The sequence below is a fragment of the Podarcis vaucheri genome, assembly GCF_965113315.1.
Source record: "Podarcis vaucheri genome assembly, chromosome: 1".
In the NCBI taxonomy this organism is placed as follows: domain Eukaryota; kingdom Metazoa; phylum Chordata; class Lepidosauria; order Squamata; family Lacertidae; genus Podarcis; species Podarcis vaucheri.
In genome coordinates, this window is record NC_138759.1 from 87,632,441 (window position 1) to 87,649,778 (window position 17,338).

Here is a 17,338-nt window from a genome sequence, read left to right on the forward strand (position 1 = left end):
GGAACAGCTGTGGATTCCTCTTGTCAGTGAGAAATCTCTTGTGGGGCGGGAACAAGCCAGTCATGGGATGCAACAGTTCCGTTCTGCTAGGCAACGGCTAGGCCTCATCTGGGAGTGGGCCCAGATCATGCCCGTGGGCCCTGAGGACGATGGTCAAGGGATACTGTGAAGGAGGGGGTGAAGTGGAAAGTACCAGTTTTGGAAAGTGAAAGGGGATGTGAGATCACTGAAAGAATAGGTCAGGCTTGATGACGGGGGGAAAACTTTCGGATATGTAAACAGCTATGCCAGGACCATGGTTTGGGAATAGGGGGAAAGAAGCAAGCGCTATATTAGGACATTGAAATCCCACCACAATGAGAAACATAACAAAACAAACATTCAGCACAAAACCACACACACACACACACAACCCTAAAGGTTTTGGCAGAGAAGCAAGTTCTTGGAATGAAGCCAAATAACTTGCAAAAAGAGGCAAAAAGGAATCTTTCCCAGAGTAGTTGAAGCATATTTAACCTGATATTTATTCCTAGCTAATGGACTAGATGGGTTCTGGATACCATTTCCTACTTATGGGTTTTAGTGCAGCCAGTTATCATGCCAGGGATTAGTCTTTATATATTTCCTCAGGCAAGGTCCAAGCTGTGGAGAGTGAGGGGAGTCAATAAGCCTGTTTGAATCATAGAATCATAGAATCATAGAGTTGGAAGAGACCACAAGGGCCATCGAGTCCAACCCCCTGCCAAGCAGGCAACACCATCAGAGCACTCCTGACATTTGGTTGTCAAGCCTCTGCTTAAAGACCTCCAAAGTAGGAGACTCCACCACACTCCTTGGCAGCAAATTCCACTGTCGAACAGCTCTTACTGTCAGGAAGTTCTTCCTAATGTTTAGGTGGAATCTTCTTTCTTGTAGTTTGGATCCATTGCTCCGTGTCCGCTTCTCCGGAGCAGCAGAAAACAACCTTTCTCCCTCCTCTATGTGACATCCTTTTATATATTTGAACATGGCTATCATATCACCCCTTAACCTCCTCTTCTCCAGGCTAAACATGCCCAGCTCCCTTAGCCGTTCCTCATAAGGCATCGTTTCCAGGCCTTTGACCATTTTGGTTGCCCTCCTCTGGACACGTTCCAGTTTGTCAGTGTCCTTCTTGAATTGTGGTGCCCAGAACTGGACACAGTACTCCAGGTGTGGTCTGACCAGAGCAGAATACAGTGGCACTATTACTTCCCTTGATCTAGATGCTATACTCCTATTGATGCAGCCCAGAATTGCATTGGCTTTTTTAGCTGCCGCGTCACACTGTTGGCTCATGTCAAGTTTGTGGTCAACCAAGACTCCTAGATCCTTTTCACATGTACTGCTCTCAAGCCAGGTGTCACCCATCTTGTATTTGTGCCTCTCATTTTTTTTGTCCAAGTGCAATACTTTACATTTCTCCCTGTTAAAATTCATCTTGTTTATTTTTGCCCAGTTCTCTAATCTGTCAAGGTCGTTTTGAAGTGTGATCCTGTCCTCTGGGGTGTTAGCCACCCCTCCCAGTTTGGTGTCATCTGCAAATTTGATCAGGATGCCCTTGAGTCCATCATCCAAGTCATTGATAAAGATGTTGAATAAGACCGGGCCCAAGACAGAACCCTGTGGCACCCTACTAGTCACTCTTCTCCAGGATGAAGAGGAACCATTGATGAGCACCCTTTGGGTTCGGTCAGTCAGCCAGTTACAAATCCACTGAGTGGTAGCATAGTCAAGACCGCATTTTACCAGCTTCTTTACAAGAATATCATGGGGCACCTTGTCAAATGCCTTGCTGAAATCAAGGTAGGCTACATCCACTGCGTTCCCTTCATCTACCAGGCTTGTAATTCTGTCAAAAAACGAGATCAGGTTAGTCTGACATGACTTATTTTTCAGAAATCCATGCTGACTATTGGTGATCACAGCATTCCTTTCTAGGTGCTCACAGACTGTTTGCTTAATGATCTGCTCCAGAATCTTCCCTGCTATTGATGTCAGACTGACTGGGCGGTAATTATTTGGGTCCTCTCTTTTCCCCTTTTTGAAAATAGGGACAACATTTGCCCTCCTCCAGTCTGCCGGGACTTCGCCTGTTCTCCAGGAATTCTCAAAGATGACTGCCAGTGGTTCTGAGATCACATCTGCCAGTTCTTTTAATACTCTTGGATGCAGTTCATCTGGCCCTGGAGACTTGAATACATCTAAACTAGCCAAATATTCTTGTACTATCTCCTTAGTTATTCTGGGCTGTGTTTCCTTTGCTGAATCATTTGCTCCAAATTCTTCAGGTCGGGCATTGTTTTCTTTATCGGAGAAGACTGAGGCAAAGAAGGCATTGAGTAGTTCAGCCCTTTCTGTGTCCCCTGTTTGCATTTCACCATCTTCTCCTCTGAGTGACCCCACAGTTTCTTTGTTCTTCCTTTTGCTACGAACATACCCATAAAAGCCTTTTTTGTTGCTTTTAACCTCTCTAGCAAGCCTGAGTTCATTCTGTGCTTTAGCTTTTCTGACTTTGTGTCTACATGTGCTGGCTATTTGTTTGAATTCCTCTTTGGTGGTTTCCCCCCTTTTCCATTTTTTGTACACATCCTTTTTTAATCTTAATTCAGTTAAAAGTTCTTTAGATAGCCACCCTGGCTTCTTTAGGCACCTTCCATGTTTCCGTCTCATTGGTATTGCCTGACGTTGTGCTTTTAGTATCTCCCTCTTAACAAACTCCCAGCCATCATGAACTCCCTTTCCTTTTAGTATTGTTGTCCATGGGATCTCACCCAGCACTTCCCTAAGTTTTATGAAGTCGGCTTTCTTAAAGTCAAGAAATTGAGTCCTAGTATGCTTGGCTGCTCCTTTCCGCTGTATAGTAAACTTCAGAAGAGCATGATCACTCGCGCCTAATGATCCTTCCACTTCTACCCCACTAACCAGGTCATCAACATTGGTTAGGACCAGATCTAAAATGGCTGTTCCTCTTGTTGCTTCTCCCACTTTCTGGACAATGAAGTTGTCTGCAAGGCCAGTGAGGAATCTGTTTGACCTTATGCTCTTGGCTGAGTTTGACGTCCAACAAATATCCGGGTAATTGAAGTCCCCCATTACTACTATCTCCCTTCCTTTTGCATGCTTGGCCATCTGTTCCAGGAAGGCATCATCTATGTCCTCCGTTTGGCTTGGGGATCTATAGTAAACTCCCACAATGAGGTCTCTGTTATTCTTCTCTCCCTTAATTTTGACCCAAATGCTCTCACTTTGGCTTTGAGGATCTAAATCTTGGATCTCTTCACAGGTATACACATCCCTGACATATAACGCCACTCCTCCTCCTTTCTTGTCTGGTCTGTTTCTCTGAAATAGATTGTATCCCCCCATTATTACATTCCAATCGTGGGACTTATCCCACCAGGTTTCAGTGATGCCTATTATGTCATATTTAGTTTGCTGTACCAAGAGCTCAAGCTCATCTTGTTTATTTCCCATGCTTTGTGCATTAGTGTACAGACATTGAAGTCCATTAATCATTCCCCCGTGTCTCTTATTTAAGGATTTTTTCCTCCCACCACTAGGTCCGTGTGCTGTTTTCTCCATTTGGTCTATGACATTTGGATGATCATCTTCATTAATTGATAGGCTCCTACCTTCAGGAGCACTGTCTCCCTCCCCCACATTAGTCAGTTTAAAGCCCTCCTGATGAGGTTTCTGAGATTTTTGGCAAAAACATTTCTCCCAACCGTTGTGAGGTGCAGCCCATCACTTGCCAGAAGTCCATCTTCAAGAAACTGCAGTCCGTGATCTAAGAATCCAAACCGTTCCTGTTTACACCATTTGCGAAGCCAGCTGTTCACTTCCACTATTTTCCCCTCTCTCCCTGGGCCACGTCGTTCAACTGGGAGGACAGATGAGATGACAATTTGTGCATTTAGTTGCTTCAATTTCCTGCCGAGAGCCTCGTAGTCTCTTTTGATCTTCTGGAGGCTATTGCTTGCAGTGTCATTGGTTCCCACATGAACCAAGAGGAAGGGGTATTTGTCAGTGGGTTTTATGATTCCTTGCAGTCGTTCAGTTACATCTTGGATCTTAGCCCCGGGGAGACAGCACACTTCCCGAGACATCTTGTCAGGCCCACAGATCACTGCTTCTGTTCCCCTCAGTAGGGAATCCCCTACTTTTTTTCCTAAAATGCTTTTTTTCCTAAAAATGTTTAGCGATACTCTCATTTTGACTCAAGAAAATCACCGTTTTATAGTTCAAATCAGGGAAAATAAATAGTAAATGGACAAAAGTACAAAGATTCACAGAATTTTTGGGTGTATGTGCACCCCCAGAAAAAAAGGCACTGCCTGTAATGTCCACAGGCTTCTAGTGCCCTTCATCTCACCTCATACAAAACCCAAAGGGAATTACGGTCTCCTAGGCTTAGATTTTGAAACCAAAACTAAAAACCCAAAGGGCATTGCAATCTCCTGGGCTTAGATTATGAAACGAAAAACAAGCTATATGCCCAACAAGACTGGGGTATCCTGGCCTGTACTCCTTCGCCTCCCACTTTGGGGGCTGAGTCACTGGCAACCTCCTTGCAAGATAATACCAGCCTGCAGTGAATCACCCTGTTTGTCCATGTGCCCAGAATGGAGCCAGCCAGTGATGTCAGAGCCTATGCTCCCTGAATCTCCTCCCCCTTTGCATTCCCCAGGTGGCAGCCACTAAACCTAAATAGCCCTGCTGCTATGCTGCCTGCCTGTCAGAGTGCTATTCAGAGCCAGGGGGAAGAGGAGGGGCTGGTGAAAGTGAAATTAACCCTTTCTGCCCTTGCGGACATAAGAGTATTAGAAGAGTCCTGCTGGGCCAGGCCAAAGCCCTAATCTAGTCTAGCATCCTGTTTCCTACAATGGCTAACCAGATGCTTATGGGAAATCCACAAAGAGGACATAAGCCCAATAGCCTTCTCCCATGTGACTCATATCTAGAGGCACAATGCCTCTGATCTTGGTGGTAGAATATTTCCAGAATGGTGAAACAGTGATTGATAGCTTTATCCTCCATGAATTTGGCCAATCCCCTTTTAAAGTGACCTGAGGAATAGGGAAACTTCACACTGTGCATAATTTAATGCACCTCTGTCATGTCCCCTTCCTTGCTAACAAGGCCCTGACCTATAGGCCTGTGATGCCATGGTTCTGAAGATGATGATTTCAATGCCACTGCTGAATTAATAAAAAGTTAGTATACTTAATGACCCTCAGCAATTTTCAAGTGGTATTTAAAATGCAGTCAAACCAACAATTCATGTTTTTGCTAGATAGGCACGAGAGAGGAACTGAAGCTCACAAGGTTTTCCTGTAAACTTGCTAGAGAGAACTCTGTGAGAGACATTCCCACTGTGCCCTGACAGGGGAAGCTGTTTATTTTCCTACCTGCCTGGGCACACCCTCTTCCTCTCTTTCCATCTTTTTCCCCTCTGCCAGAAATGTGAGAACATCTGCTGAGCTCCAACGCTCAGACTTCATCTTAAGCAAGACTTAAGTATTCATTATAACTGAATTACCATTTTAAGCCTAACTGAACAAAGCTGCTGTATGTGTTACTCTTCAGCAAGTATTCTGAGTGTGCAAATATTATTTTACCTTTTACAAGACTATGTGATTATTGCTTTAAGGGGGAGAAAAGGGGGAAATACCAGGATAATACAGTCTGCTTTAAAACATCTTAAATTACTTAAGCTAAAGGTCTAAAACTAGCCTATCTAAGCTTCCCCTTTAAGCTGCAAAAGGGATGGCACTCTGCTGAACTCACAAATGTGAGGAAGGAAGGATATCTAATAAATAAATCCCCTCCTAGCATCTATTCACATCTCTCAATGCACAGTCAGGGGTGAAAAGGTTATGAGAACTACTGGAATATATGGTATTGCCATTTTCAGGTGAGATGCAATCACATGCCAGCTGATTCAGGTTGTGTCATTAAAGCTGATTTGGTGCTTTTGCTCAACAAACCTGTTTTACCCTCCCATAAGACTGGACTTTTTACGATAAGGAAAATGCACTAGAAAAAATAGAGGAGAATATTTGCTTGACACAATAACCGCTTGGACCCACGCTTTCTAGGCACAGGACAAGTGGCAATGTGGACAAGCCCAAAGTTAAACATGCAAAGAAATTCATATGAGAGAGAAGCATGAAGAGTCAGAATACAGTCATACCTCGGGATAAATACGCTTCAGGTTGAGCGTTTTCCGGTTGCGCTCCATGGCGACCTTGAAGTAACGGCGTGCGTTACTTCTGGGTTTCGCCGCTTGTGCATGCGCAGGCGGTCAAAATGACATCACGTGCATGTGCGGAAGTGGCAAGACGCAACCCGCGCAAGTGTAGACGTGCTGTCATGTCTTACATTCTGTTTGGGATGCAAACGAAGCTCCGGAATGGATCCTGTTCGCATCCCGAGGTACCACTGTAACACTAAAATATGTGTGTATGTGTGTTTCACACATACACTTGAAAAGCAGTTCCTTACATACCCACAAAATCTACAGTCATCTGACATCAATGGACAAGGATCCAACTGTGTGGTTCAGGTTTCCACACAGTGCAATGCTACCCCTGCAATATTCTGAACCACTGTAGGGGCCCTGATTTCCTTTCTGGGTGATCACCCTCCTTTACCCAAGTGACAGCGTAATATTTCATTGTCTTTCCAAACTCAGTTCTACCTTTGTGTTACACTCCACCTCCCCTCAATGACATCACAGTGCATTCCAGTACTTGGCACAGCAGGAAGCTCATGAGAATCCAAATACTTGCAATTGGAGAGGGGATGCCTGGGATGGAGAAGCCCTTTGCATGTCTTTAGGGAGTGGATGGAAACAGATTAGGAAGGCCAGCCACAGCCCACATCCTATGGTGCAAGAGGTATGGTGGACCAGGGTTAAGCAAAAGGTAGAGCTTGATCCACTGCTCGATTTCTGCTTGCTGGGATTCTTGGAAAGAAAATTAGATGAGGTTCACTTTGGCTTGATCCAGCAAGGCCCCCATGCTCTTAAGAAAGAGTACATACACCAGATTGCTCAACACAGCTTTCTTATGCCTCTAATGTTAAGAGATGCTGAGTATTCATTCTCGCTTTGTAAGTACAGAAGTGAATGCCCATGGTAAATAACAGAATGTGGAGTGGCACTAGGTTCTCCATGAATCATGGGGAAGCACCTCGATTATCTCTGTCACAATGACTATGGAATAATCACAAGCTGATACAATTGCCATTTGCTCCAATTGAGCACCAAAGAGCAGATTTCCCTAGGGGAAAGCAGCGGGACCAGAGGAAGTAGATAAGCATGCTGCCCTGCTCAATAAAACCAACAATCAGAAGTGAGAGGGAAAGGGAACGGACTGTAATAGTGGAACAGTCAATGGTGGAGCAGCCATCATTTCTATCTTGCAAGCTGCCGTTTTCACAAGGAGGAGAAAAGTCTAGAGTGAAGCTGCTGTGCATCAGCCTGACCTTGGTAGCATGGTTCACATTCTTTCCCCATCCCTGGAGCTGTGGCCCTGGAGGCAATGACCCTCTCTGCGACTGCCAGTGCCTCCTCACATCCTGGATCTCCCTTCCTCCACTCCCTCACAAATGGAGCACCTCCAAGGAGAGGGTAAGTCTGGGGCTCATCCCACTGCTGCAGCCTGCGCCTTCTTGCCTGACTGTAAAAGGGAAGGTATTTCCAGATGGGGATTGTCTCATCCCAATGCTGTGCGGGAGGTGGAAATAATGGGGATGGAGAAGAAAACAAAGCACAGGCTCCAAAGCAACCACCGTTCCCCCCTCCCTCTCCCCTCCTCCTTCCCATTCATCCATGATGCCTGCCTCCTCCTCCACAGCCTTCTTCCAGCCTTGACCTCTTCTTGCTCCCTTCCTAACCCTTCCTCTCCTCTCCTTCCCACTTCTAGCCTCCAAAACACAAGGCCCCCTAATAAGGAATTATAGGGCTGAATGACCAGATAGTGTACTGACACTGTTTTTAATACGGCTTTTGACAACAAAATGGATCCTTCAGAAGACCTGCCAGCTCGGGTTCTAGTTAAAGACGTGGGAGCTGAAGAAAGGATGGGGTTTTTTATTGCTTGCTTTAGAGTAAAATGCATCCTTATATAGTTACAAGCAATCTTGTTCCCTTGTGTTTTTCATAAATGGAGCCCGTAGACGCAAAAGAGATGTAACTAAAGCAAGGGAGATACTGTTGATGGGTGGTAATTTGCGTCTGCTGCAGCTCTCACTATGATTTATGCATGACAGTGTTGGCTGGTGATTGAGTGGCAGAATAAGAACTGTCTGTGATGTTACTGAGCGCTGTTGCTCTGCATGCATAAGCTTCTGGATGATGGCACATTCTTGTATTTGTTTAATTGTATGAGAACCTTTGCAAATGCTCAGGCCATGGAGGCCAATCTGACCTACAGACTAAAGAAAAAATAGTTTAATTGCAAGTACAGAATTTAACATACTGAGAACATGAACGGAGACTTTGACTTGGCTTCTTGGAATTAATTGCATTGTCCAGTATGGACTTCAGCAGACTTGAAAGCTGCTACTTTACCATCTGAAAGTGTCTGATCATCTATACTGGGCTAGATGATAGTTCAGTATCATCTAGCCCAATGGTCTAATTCAGTATAAAGGCAGCTTCTAAGTTCCAAAAAGGTCTGGGGCTTGGGAGCCGTGGGCCACCCCCTAACAACGCCCTTGTCTGCTGGGTTTTGGAAAGCTGAGACCTCAATATGTGGCAAAGGGCGAGTTATGAGCAGGGGGAAGGGAAGGGGGAATTGAAATTAGAGCTGGCGTCAGCCACACCCCATCCAAGCAGTATATCCCAGTGCCAAGGAGACATGGGGCAGACAAGCTGGTTTCTGCCAGGAGTTTGGGTGGGGGGTGATTTATGGAGAAGGATTAAACCACATATGTTCATCTTGGGGGTGGTCAGGTGGGGGGAAGGGAATGAAATGAGAGGTGGCCAATACTGCCTGGGTGTGGAGCACTAGCATCTCCTAAGAGCCTCCATGGCTTTCATTTCAGCCTTCTTGTAAGGAATAGGTCTTGCCAGCTGGGTAGGCCAGTCACACCAGGGGCTCTCAGATAGGCTCAAGAGTGCTTTCTGTGGCAAATCCTTAGGATGGGAAGGAGAGAGAGCATCCTGCTTACCCGTCCCTCCCCAGAAACCAAGGTAGCTTTCTTTTTTCTTTCAAACCTATTTACACACACACACAAAACACACACCATGGACCAAATTGATATAGGGGGAAATTGCCTATCAGTCTGGCAGAAATGCACCCAAGACCCCCAAACACCATAGTTATGAAGTTTATTTAGAATAAAAAGACAAAGGTAAAACCAGAATGGTACGTTAAAAAGAAATAAATTGTTTCATTTCAAGTCCAATGCAGCTACTTACAAATAGGCTTCTGGTCTCCTCATGTGCATTGGGGTAGATGGTCAATGAGGGAGGGGGAATTTGAGGGACATAGAACTGTTGGGCAACAGCCATCTTTTAGAGTATCTGACCCAGCTGTGCCTTGATTGACAGGTGACTGTGGCCAGCCAGTCACAAGTCAGTCACCTCCATCAAGAAGATGGCTTGATGTCTTTTGGAAGTTGGGAGATGGGCTATTGTGGTGTTAACTGCTGCAAGAGTTCTCTATCTTCCTGCCAGACAGAAACCTATTCTATGTACTAGAGAGAACAGACTTCTCCCCTAAGACAGACCCAAATTGGGCCCTAATTACACTCATGTCACTTCTCCTGACTCCCATCATTCCATCTCCGCACTCCCCCAATGTGGATGGATAGGTGCACCAGGGAGGGAGCCATCTGGAGGGAGAGTCATAGCCAGCATATGAATGTAAGAGAGTATGCTTGAAACAGCTGAAACCGTGTGTGTGTGTGTGTGTGTGTGTGTACGTGCGCAAAATAAATACTTCATATTTATTTGAGATATTTTTATGGGAAATCACCAAAAACTACACTGCCAACTTGGGTTGCCATACGTCCGGATTTTCCCAGACACTGTTTCTGACTACGGTATTCCGGATATGTCTGGGAATTTCCAGGCGTATGGCAATCCCAAATATTCCCCCTGTGGATAAAATGGGACAACCCATCCTGCCATGAGCTCATTGGAGGATACAAATGTGGTGTGAGAAATATATAAAAGGACTTCCTACACAACCAAGTTGCCCCTTGGCAAGTTCCTGATAATATTCACATACAAGGAAGAAGAGGGAGTCCCTGGCAGCATCCACCTAAAGTGTCGTTTCATCTGTGCAGGGCAGAGAATAAGAATGAGTCTCTTATGAAACATTTCTCTGATTTTGTGTGTGCATCTAGCTGTTCACTCTAGTGGTTACTCAAGCACTCACTCTCATAATCTCTGGCAGCAGCTGCTACACCCTTCTACAGACCCTGCTGCTGCAGTATTTCACATTACAACATCTTCTGTGATTTAGGCCACTTGTATGAACTGTTTAATGTGCAAAGAATATAGAAGTGACAATGGGCTCCTCCAGATGACCTGTTTATTGAGCATTCATCCTGATTTGCTTACACAAAGAAGTCTGATCTTCATTGTGAATTCATTCTGATTCGTTTGCAGGGAGGTTATATGAAAATGAGCATTTGTCCTGATTTGCTTGTGCCGTGGTGGTTATATGTCTTCCTGGTTCTCATCTGTTCACCCCATACTTTTCAGTGCATTACCTTATCGCTTTCCTAAGTGTATTTGTTGTGCCAGGGAGAGAGATTCACTTCAGTTGTGCAAAGCTAAATCTCCAATATGCATTAGCTCCCCTCCTACGAAATACTGACAGTCTGGCATCAAACCAAGTACAGTAATATAAATCTGATTTGTATAAAATGCACACATTTCCCAAATAGTTCAAAGCAATGCACAACATAAAAGGTTACAATCGCAGAAACTATTGGGAAGGGGCGAACGCAACTGCCTTTAGAATCTGTACAATATTCGGTGCCGCCATCCTTTTCTAAACCAGGACTATAGCATGCCTTTCCCACGTCACTCCTCAACGACTGTGTTTATTGGCTCCTCCAAGGTGGTTACTGCTTTCATTCACTTAGCTCTATGTGGGGCTGGTATCCTTTATGACTATCCCAGCAGGGAAGAATGGCCAGGCCATGTTCTATGTTGCCTGCTTGGCCTAGCCTAGCCCCAAACAATCTCATATTTAGACAATGAGTGCAAGGGAGCAAGGCAGCAGAGACACTTCCTACTTAGGGAAATTTTCTTTGGAGTTTCATGTCTGTAAAAGGAGCGGCAGTCAGAAGCTGAAAAGGAGGCAAGTGATGTCCCGTGTTTCTCTCTGATCTTATGCATACAGCTTGAATGAGGCAGAGGAAGCCCCATCAGGGAATATGGCCAGGGATGGAACATTGAAACCTTTTGGCTCTTCAGGCTAATGCCTAGGCCCTTGGGTAACACCAGCTGCCTTGTTTTGAGTAACAAAGCATATAACTTTAATACATGTATATAATTCTATCCATGTTTAATTGTTTTAAAATAATTGTTTTTATCTTATGTTTGTACCAGTTCTTGTTCTCATCTGCAAGCTGCCTTGAGTCCCATCAGGGGGAAAAGCAGGGTATAAATAAATATATCATAATATCAATAATATTAACCAAGTGGTCAGAAGCCAAGAAGGAACAGGATCCTCACTTTATGATTGACTCTCATGGGATGTTTAGCTGCCTTATCACAGTGCTTGGAGGGGTACATTTAAATCTCTTTGAATTCTGCTTAGGATTTCAGCACCTTGGAGAATTGGATGTCATCCACAAAGTGGGTCATCTCACCTCTTGACTCCAGATCTTTTATGAACAAACTAAACGGCGCCATTCCCAGCGAAGATCCTTGGGAAAATCCACAGAGAAACTCCACTGCAGAAACAGATCTTTAATTCTGACTGTCTGCCACTTGACATACAGGTTCATTTTCTACATGCAAGCAGCCATAGAAACAGGGGCCTTCAGTGCAAGTAGGCAACATGGAACTCCACACAGTGAGGCACTTGTGCGAGTGACGTCCCTATGGTTTGACACAGTCTTCCCCCAAACTGATGCCCACCAGAATTTTTGGACTGCAACTCCCATCAGCCACCTCCCATGATGAGGAAGGGTTGGGTTCCGTTTTTGGTCCCAGATGGACGCTGTTTAAAAATATAATTCCATAATAGTTGTTGCCTGGGTGTGTGAGAGAATGAATGGTGAGTGGGTGTTTGCACATGGATGAGAGAGGAGGACTATGGCGTAGTTCTGGCCCTGCTTCTTGCTGGTATGGCCTTCAAAAGATTACCCCTAAGGGAATGTGGCCCTTTACAGAAGAAATGCTCTCAACACTGCCTTTTCTACCTGCTGCCTTATGCTGTCACAGCCAGGCGTGATCAAAGTAGCAGAAATTACTCCATTTGGACTAGATTCTCTGATCTGTGGTGATCTACAGCTTGTATTTCCTCAGTGCAACTATTTGCTTTTACTTTATATATCAAACCCCACTTCCTCTGTGCTTTAAGGCACTTTAAACAGCTATAATCTGCTTTCTCCAACAGCTTCAAGATATCAATAAATCCTAAATATTTCTGACAGGTCTTAGGAATGTTTCTTTCAGGGAAACCTGGATGGGTCTGGTCTGAGAGAAAAACCATTCATTCCATGGAAGATTTGCAAGGTGTGGTGGGAGTCAAGGTTTCGGCAGGCAGAGAAGCATCTGCAGGGCTCAGCAATGCTATTTGAGATGAGAAGGGAAGGATGTGTGCCCCTCAGATATGTAGAAGCTGCAAGGACAGATGGAGGCTTTTAGTGCCAGTAGTGGGGCAATTAGAGATGGACCTTGAGGCCAAAGTCCAGGCAGAGAGTGGCCAAGGATGGGCACAGTGGCAAGCAGGCTTCCTATCAGCATCTACCAACAGGCATGATGGGACCTGCCAGGAATGATGCTCTGCAGAATCATTTTTTTCTTAATAACATTTTATAAACTGGACTGGCTAGCCAGGCATCTACATGACTATAGGTGATAATTTCATTATTTTTACTTTTAAAAATGTTGTTCATTCAGAAAGGAAGGGAGGGAATATCCTTTTCTACAACAATATGGGGCTTATTCCCCAGTAAATGTGTTTACCACCAAGACAACAGAAGCAATCCCCCTTTTGCTCCTGTTTATGGTGCTGTGAATAGATAGATAGATATATAGAAGAGGGTTGGCAAAACATTTTTGTAGAAGCCTTAGTAATGCAGGGAGTGGTGGCGAAGAGAGGGAAAATGTTAATTGTGTGCTTCATATTTGAAGTAACACACATGGCCCTCTAAAGGAGCCCCCCCCCTTTCTGTAACTCCATTATGATACCAAAGCTCTAAAATGAACTAGCTGTACTACTGAGTACTAGGCTATCAATGGCAGGTGAGTTTAATGCTCCCCCACTGCCCCAGTTAGTACAAGAGGCAGGCTATGCACAGGGTGAGTAGTTGGCAAGAGGGGAGAAATTATAAAGATTTCATATCTGTCATTCATTCCACATTATGTCTGGGAAGGCGGGGTGTCAACCACATTTTCTCTCCTCATGTTGACAGGCATCAGGCGGTGAAGCAGCCGCAGCCAGCAGGCAGTGACGCATTAGCAAAACGAAACAATGATATATTTCTTTTAGGGGAACGATGTATAGAACTCCTGGAAGCCTATGGGGGGTGGGGGGGCAGGGGAAAGTTGTGAGTCAATGTTCTGGGGAAGCGGATTGCTTAATGTATTATGTGGGATTGTCACATAAGCAGTCGGAGTTGCCACTTGATTTTTCAGGCTCATCCCCTATTTCAGGACATTGCCTTCCTATTGACTGTAGCGGGTGCTCTTCGTTTCACCAAGTCCATAGATTAGAATGGAGACTGCTTATTTTATTCCAGGCGTGTTAAAGCTCTGAAGTGTCTCCCCCTGCACACACTCCCTTTTTTCTTTTTTTGATAACTTAGTTTCTTCAGACAATCGCAACGTGGGGTGGTGATAGTGCCTGTAGCTGATTCTGGACCAGTGACAGATGGGAAACAGCCGTAGATAGTGAGGGTGGGATGATCTGTTTTTGGCAGCCCCTCTGTCGTTGCCTGCGCTCAGAATAGCTGCTGCCGTGACCACCCTGGCCTTCTCGTGTGGGTGTCTAGGGAGGGGCTGCAGCAGCTGCTGCCAATCACCCTACAACGATGGGAGACGGTCCCGGAAATAGAATTTCCCATTGGGATTGTTACACTTGGGGAATCAGTCCATCTTTTCACTGAATAGACCTTTAGAGAGATATCGGTTCCCCTTTCTCTCTCAAAGGTCCACTGGAGGCCTCTCCCACCCTTCCAATCCCCTCCCGCCCAGAGTGATCAGTTTCAAGGACATTTTAGATGACAACTGCTTCTAGTATGGGTGCTGCCACTGACACAGCCCAAATGGATTTAACCTCTCACTCAAAGGTTGGAACTGAAGCATGGGGAAAAGACACACATTTTAAAAAGTTGATTATTTTTGTTTAAATCTGCCCATTGGGGTTTCCAGAGCAGTTTGTGAAAAATGCATGTAAAATGGATTTTTATATATATATATATATATATATATATATATATTATTCCAGCTGCACAAGAAAACCATCTGATTATCATCTCTGCAGAGTAGGGGTAGTTAACATGACAACCCAGTTCTTGTCAGCAGAGGGAGGACCCAGGAGCCTGTTTCCCATTTTCCTCAACTGGCATGGCCATCCCCAGCCACCTCTCGCCTTTTTTAATAACTCAAAAGAGGCCATGTCATCAAGGGTGCAATCAGTGGCTGTTAGTCATGATGGCTATACAGTGGTACCTCGGGTTACAGATGCTTCAGGTTACAGACACTTCAGGTTACAGACTCTGCTAACTCAGAAATAGTACCTCAGGTTAAGAAGTTTGCTTCAGGATGAGAACAGAAATCGCACGATGGCGGCACGGCGGCAGTGGGAGGCTCCATTAGCTAAAGTGGTACCTCAGGTTAAGAACAGTTTCAGGTTAAGAACGGACCTCCAGAACGAATTAAGTTCTTAACGCGAGGTACCACTGTATATTTCATACAATATTAGAGTCACTATGCCTCTGAATACTAGTTGGTGGCAGCACTATTGCACTCCACATGTTCTGCTTGTGAGCTTCTTCTAGGCATCTGGTTGGCCAACATAGGAACAAAATTCTCAGCGAGGTAGGCTACTGGTCTGGCCAAGCAGGGCTCTTCTTAAGTTCTTAACCCCAGGTGCATCACTTCCTGAGGTGCATCACTTCCTGTAATGAAGCTGAAACATCTCATCAAGGTACCATTCATTCACAGTTGAGCAGAACTCTTCGCTGTGTGCTTGGCATTTGGTTGAGAACATTTATACTTTGTGTGTAAATTCACCTTACAATTGGTCCCTCAGATTTAAAACGAGTCTTCATTACAAGTAGTATAAGACTTAAAATAAGCCTTAAAAACAGTTCTTAGCTTCACCTGCAAAAATGCTCAAAGAGGAGGGGAGGAAGAAATAAGGTGTGCCTTTCTATCCTTCAGTGCTTACCACATTACTGTCAAGAGCTCTGGCTTCTGCCACTGTCACCCCCTACTTCTTAGAAAGGGAGGAGATATCAGTTGTTGCTTGGGTAATGACGGTAACTTGACCTATTCCTGTCCTGTTTGATGTTTGCCCTGACTGTCTATGGTTGTCATGGAGATCTGGCAGCTGAACTGATGTTTTGAGTGGCAGCAGGGGGTGTCCCAGAGATTGAGAGGTACTGGTGGGGGTGCTGTCTCCAGCATTTGATGTGAGAATTCACAGTTCTCCGCTTGAAAGGGCTTGGATTTCAGGGTGGGTCTGCTAGTCTGAATTCTTGATGGGGTGTTCAAGCACTTTTGAGCATCGCTCCCCTCTGTGTGGCACACAACATGTCACTGGCGCTTGGAGATGGAGAGGGGAAGATGAACTGAAACTAGTTCATCTGCCCCTTGCATTGCTCCTAGGTCCAGGGTCCTGCTGGTCTTTTCCTGCTGCAGCCTGCCTCCTTCAATCTAGCCAGGGAACTGGGAGGTAAAGCCAGATAATAAGCCCTTGAATAATGTCACATGAAACCTTCCTTTACTACTGGGTCCAGAAAAGCATTGCTGGCTCCATGTAAGCTGCTCCCAGATAATGTCAATGGGCAAAGGTTCTCCATATTCTCTAGTATTTTGTCATTGGCACCCAGCCCAAATTGTAGTTTTCACTGTCGACAGAGGATCAAAGTGGGCAATTGCATTTTAGCCTTTCTGAGCTAGTCACACATATAATTGAATTGGGTGTCCTCATAGTGCAGTTCTACCATATTGGATAGGCCTTACCGCCACAAAAGGATGTAGCCTTAGTAAAGTGACTACTCCCCTTGTAGTCTAATCTAATGTACCCAACATATGATTCTTACGCCTATTTACCCTGCACCTAATGTGCTCCCACCACTGGATTGGGAAGTAATGTGGGACATACACACACCAATAGTCATAATTCATATCTACCCTGTCTACATTTTCATGCATTTCCCCCAAACTGGTGCAATCTGAATTGAGAAAAAGAACAACCTAGCTATGTTATGTATACACAGCCTTAAATGGGATCAGAAAAGTGATGAAATAACTATTCATTTTGCTGCATTTTTAGGCCACCTAATAACAAAGTTATCAAGGACAATTACGATAAATGTTTATTTTTAGCAGTGACACTAATTTCCAAGTGGAAACTCAATGCCACCTTCAAGTGCTTAAAATGGAAGCACAATAGTTGATTGTTTACTTCTATGTCTGAATTTATATCATATTTTCTCCCAAATAGGCAGTTTTCTTGTTGAAAATATTCCTAGCTTTTGCTTTTAGGGCATACATATATCAGGCCATAATCTACGTATTCTACAACAGTAACCAAGCACAAAAGAATTCAACGAAGCCACAGAATTGCATAAAAGAAGAATAGTTCGTCTCAATACAGTCAAACCTCATGTTACGTTTGCTTCAGGTTGCGTCCTGCAGCGACCCGGAAGTACCGGAAAGGGTTACTTCCAGGTTTCGCTGCTCGCGCATGTGCAGATGTACAAAATGACGTCACATGCATGTGAAGAAGCGGTGAATTGCGACCCGTGCATGCATTCTGCGGGTTGCATTCTGCTCATGTTGCGAACGGGCCTCCGGAATGGATCCCATTTACAATCAGAGGTACCACTGTATAATTTTGGGAACAGATTGTAGTTCAAAATAATTATAAAATGTAATGCTGAAAACACC

The 17,338-nt window shown here is 44.7% G+C and overlaps 1 long non-coding RNA gene across 1 annotated transcript; it reads left to right on the plus strand.

The window, feature by feature from the left end:
- The first annotated feature begins 81 nt into the window (after positions 1-81).
- LOC309540488 lies at positions 82-12,647 on the plus strand. Its single transcript, XR_014223327.1, has 3 exons — positions 82-238; positions 9,754-9,895; positions 11,808-12,647. It is a non-coding gene; the product is annotated as an uncharacterized lncRNA (long non-coding RNA).
- The last annotated feature ends 4,691 nt before the right edge of the window (positions 12,648-17,338 follow it).